A 4,897-nucleotide genomic window follows, 5' to 3' on the forward strand; every position below is an offset into this window, starting at 1 on the left:
GTTGCTTTTTTTCATATTGTGATAAGAGTAAGTTTGCATCGTATAAAGATTCTTTTTAAACAGATCTAATATTTATGTACAAAGAGAGAAAGAGAGAGGTCAATTGCATAGGGTGTGTTTCTTGGTGTGTTTATGTGTATGTAAATATAGAGTCTGAGGGTCTCTGGTGATGATAAAGATAGATTCTTTCACTCAGTAAAGCTTAATGTGACACTTTCTAAGGGTGGCACATTTCACAGTAGCACACATGCACATAAATTGCTTCCTGTTAAGCCTTGTCTAAACCAAGCTTTGGTTTTGAGTCTTTCCAATCTAGAGAATAAACGCAAAGCACTCTAAGGCCATAATCACATTAAATTCTTTCAACATTTTCTTAAGGAATGTACACAAAAATAACCTCACCTTGGAGCTGGAAAAATTGAGTCAGAATGACGAATAGTCCTTTCAAAGTTATAACATAAATCTGAAATCACACACCAAAAAACCATCACTAAATTCCCACTCTTCTGAGCCCACTTGCAGGTTCAGTGTAACCCCAGCCGCTAGAACCGTTTCTGACTGTAGACCAAAAGGATTTATCTAGTGCTGTGATCTGGGACTAAACCATTCAAAGATAAATCTGATGTTCACTTTGTGCGCTAGTTCTGATAACCTCTTCGGGACTTTACCTCCCAGAACCTTCAGGACCCTGCTTTGCCATTTTCAAGCTTCCTTGAAGACTGGAGTTCTTGCCTTGAACCCCAGCCCGATGCCTGGGTGCCCTGCTTCCTGCTGCCAGACCTCTTGCTAGCAGGTTTCGCATTAGCTCCTGTTGTTCTGCTCTTCTCACTTGGGGAGGCATGCCTCTGTGTCCTTTGGGACCTGCAACGATTGTCTGCCTGGTCTAAAGCCTTCTATCACCCTAGCCCACCGTAACAGTGGTTCCAGAGCTTCAGGCCCTGACTTCCACTCATTGTGCTATAGATTCCTGCATTCTCCTGACCATGTCCTCATTTATCGCTGCCTTTTCAGTTCACCCAGTATCTCCTGATGTTGATGGGAAATGTAACTGAAACAAAACAGTATCCTTTTTTTAATTTTACATTCAATTTTACAGATTTATAATTCAGGATAATTAGAATAAGGCTAGCCTATACTTTAAGATAACATTATATAATATTCAGGACAAAAGTCTGCTAAACAAAATACTAAGGCATCAAGTAGAATACTTAAATTTCATGAGAGAATAAGCTTTTCAAACATATTCAAGATCTTTTGACTTATTTACACAAACTACTAATGTATTCCTTGGGAATCTCATGTACTCAAGGCACTTTCTCTAAGGAATACTTTTCAAATAAATTCTACTTACTTCATTTTTTAATAAGATTATTTGTCCTTTAAAATTGTTTACAGATGTATTTTTATTGATCCTCATCAAATAACCTGCTGTTTCCTCTTCACTTAGTTAAAATTAGCAAGAGTTTGTTGAAATAGCTCAAAACTGTTAATCATGCTAACATTTATACATTTGTGAATTCATAGAAGCATATGTAATAGAAAATCCACAAGAATTAACGTCTCAGTTTGATATAACTGCCAAAGATAAGTAAAAATATTTTTCTGTGTGCCATTGAAACTTGTAATACTTGAGCAATGCAAAAACATGTTTAACCTAATTGTGTGGGGTTCAGAACATGGCTATCTTAAAATTCAGGAATCTTTCCTTCATATTCTTTCTGGTTATTATTTCCCTGTTTTTTTTTTTTGAGACTTTGCATTAAGAATGGACATAGGGAAGTAAAGGAGCCGAAGGTACTGGAAAGTGTGTGAATGAGGCAACATTTGAACCCCCAATCTCATTAGATGTCACAGTGACTCCCTGCATTTCATAGCTGAGGACTCTTCTCTGCCACAAGCACTGAGTCTTGTAAAAGGCTCAGAAATGGTAAGAGGAGAAAATGGGGGAGGGGAAGAACTAGCATGTTTTGAATTCATGCCATGTGTTATGTGCTTTACAGACAGAACTGTTCATTGGGTTGGCTACTCAGTGTTGTTCAATGACGAAATAGCTTTATTACTGTTCTCACTCCTGCTTTCCAAACTAGCTCTGTTAGTTTCCTCATCCCTGAAAGGTAATCTTGCTTAAATACCAGTGCTTTTGGGTCACTCAGATCTCATTTTTAAGTATTAAAAATCTGATGGATATTGAAGTTTCAATCTGTCATCAGATTCAAGTCTTCTCCCCTCCTTGATATTAGAACTTCCAGGTGAGGCAAGAGAGGGAAGGTCTATTTTTATTCTTATTTTATTTGTTTGTTTGTTTGTTTGTTTGTTTTTAGGCAAGGCAACCCTTGGTTGACCTCACAGATTGCGAGGACCTTGTCAGCTTACAATCACTTATTTTTATGCCTACAGCACCTGGTCTTCCTCGGTGGTCTCCCATCCAAATACTAACCAGGCCCGACCCTGCTTAACTTCCGAGATCAGACGGGATTGGGCTTGTTTAGGGTGGGGAAGGTCTATTTTTAAACTATTCTCCCAGATTCTTGACCCCCAATTGTAACCATGAGGGGTCATGGCAAACTCGCCACTTGCAGACTGCTCTCTTGGAAAGGATATTTTTTGCCTGAATTTGTTCATAAATTTTTCTGGATTACAATTCCTCTTTATCAGTTTTATTGAGAGTTAATGCCTCATTTTGAATTGTTTTGATCATAATCATTTTTTTTTTTTAAATTAGGTGGAGAGCATTTTACCAATTCACCCAAGGCCACAGCAAGTGATATTCCTGGGATCTGAAACCACATATTTGAAATCCAGAGTCCAAGCTTCTTTGTGAGCATAAACACAAATAAATAAATAAGTTTCACACCTTTAATTTAGCTTTTTCTCTCATCCAAATTTGAGTTATTAGATCATCACCTTTAGAACAACTGATACCATTAAAGAGTCAACACAAAAAAGTGTTTATAAGTAAAGTGTTTATTTTATATATTAAAATAATCCAGTAAATATTAAATATTATAGATGAAATAAATTTACATGAGTTTCTCCATTTAAGGGTAATATTTTAAAAATAAAAATTGGTTTGCTAGAGAAGATCAGAATGCAGATTGAGGGCTTTCAAAGACTTGAATGTTTGGACACATTGGGGGCAATCTAGTAATTCTCAAACAAAAATAAAAACCTAAGATAATTCTTGGAGGAAATATTAGTTACTGAGGCATTCTTACAGCTGTTCAGAGCTGGTAGAACAATATCACATGCACACAGCTGGATCTGAAGAACATTAAGTATGGTTGGGAGGTAGGGAAAAAGGAGCAGATGTAGAGGTGGCTTAGATGTGGCTTAGAGGTGGCTTAGAGGTGTCTGATTGACCCTCCTTCCATAAAACCATTCACCCCCTTTCAGTTCTCTGCCTGATGTAAAATGAGATATTGCATTACCAATGAGAAAGTTGTAACAAGTAAAAGTGAATTTCAAAGCCATTTCCTTTGAATTGTTTGGAATCAAAGAAAAGATTTTTAAAAACTTAGGAAAACAATCAAATAGTGATAAAAATTCCACGTTCAGAAGATATCGATTCTTAAAGTTATATAAGTTCAGTAAGTTGCTTTCTAATACCCACCACCCCTCACTTCTGCCTCACCCCCTTTTGGTTCATTATTGAAATCTGTTTTAGAAGCAGATAATAAGGGAGTGAGGGTGAAAGCGATAGTCACCTATTAAATTATCATGAACTGTTTTAGCGTTTTGAATGAGTAATGGTCCCAAACTATAAGTGTTCAGTAACATGTAGTATTTACGTCAGTGTAATATTTATGTTAGGAGTGTTTGCTATCTCAATTTTCCTTTAGCTGGTGAAGAGAAATCAACAGCTATTGGTGACAACACTGGATAATATATTTAACCTGGTTTGTGTGGCTTCCAGAGCAGAAGGTGTCCTCATAAGAAGTACCTTAAAGAAAATCTTGGGAATGTGTATACTGTGTTTCTATCAACATCAGTGAGCCAATCATTCCTTTAGAGTAAGCAGATATTTTTGGCTGAGGGTATCTGAAGATTACAGACTGATGATTACAGCTATTATACATCCAATATCAGTTCTCATTCTCAGTTTTGTTGATAGGGCTGTGGTGACCTGAAAAGAAGCATTTTGATGATATGGGGTAAAGGTCTGCTTTATATAAGGCTGAAGTTTGAAGTGCATTATGTGATAGAAATTTAAGGACCAGAGGGTCCTGTGAGATGAAATCTACCTTTGGAAATGTTGAAAGAATGACTTAAATCTTTTTTTTTTTTTTTTTTGTCAACAGAATCAGGTCGAGGAATACAGATCCAGCAATGAATTAAATTCAGAATAGTAGCTGTATCAGTCAGGGCTCTCCAGAGAAATAGAACCAACAGGATATAAAAGGAGATTTATTATGAGGAATTGGGTCATGCAATTATGGAAACTGAGAAGTCCTATGATCTGCAAGCTGGAGACTCAGGAAAGCCAGTGGTGTGATTCAGTTAGAGTCTGAAAGGCTGAGAATCACGGGATCAGTGATGTAAATCCCAGTCTGAAGGCAACAGAAGGTGAGATGAGATGTCCCAGCTCAAGCAATGAGGCAGAAAAAAGGGACAAAGGACTCCTTCCTCCGCCTTTTTGTTCTATGCAGGCCCTTAAGAGATTGGATAATGCCCATCCATGCTGGAGAGGACCATCTACTCTACTGAGACCACCAGTTCAAATGCTAATCTCACCCAGAAACACCCTGTGCAGACACACCCTGCAATGTTTTAGCAGAAACCTGGGCATCCCCTGATGAAATCAAGTTGATACCATAAAATTAACTACCATAGATGCTAAGAGAAAAAAGAGCTAGAGGGTTTGTTTTTCCTTAAGTGGCAGAAGACCTAAGGTGGGGGT

The 4,897-nt window shown here is 37.5% G+C and overlaps 1 long non-coding RNA gene across 1 annotated transcript in view; it reads left to right on the forward strand.

The window, feature by feature from the left end:
• LOC111739701 overlaps positions 1–4,890 on the forward strand; it is a 7,753-nt gene extending 2,863 nt beyond the window's left edge. Inside the window, exons 3-5 of the long non-coding RNA XR_002780354.1 lie at positions 1,752–1,927; positions 2,723–2,817; positions 4,299–4,890. This is a non-coding gene — a long non-coding RNA (uncharacterized LOC111739701). The remainder of the gene's footprint in view (positions 1–1,751; positions 1,928–2,722; positions 2,818–4,298) is intronic.
• Positions 4,891–4,897: the final 7 nt, after the last annotated feature.

Source organism: Pteropus vampyrus, unplaced genomic scaffold (assembly GCF_000151845.1).
Source record: "Pteropus vampyrus isolate Shadow unplaced genomic scaffold, Pvam_2.0 Scaffold53, whole genome shotgun sequence".
NCBI classification, from domain to species: Eukaryota; Metazoa; Chordata; class Mammalia; order Chiroptera; family Pteropodidae; genus Pteropus; species Pteropus vampyrus.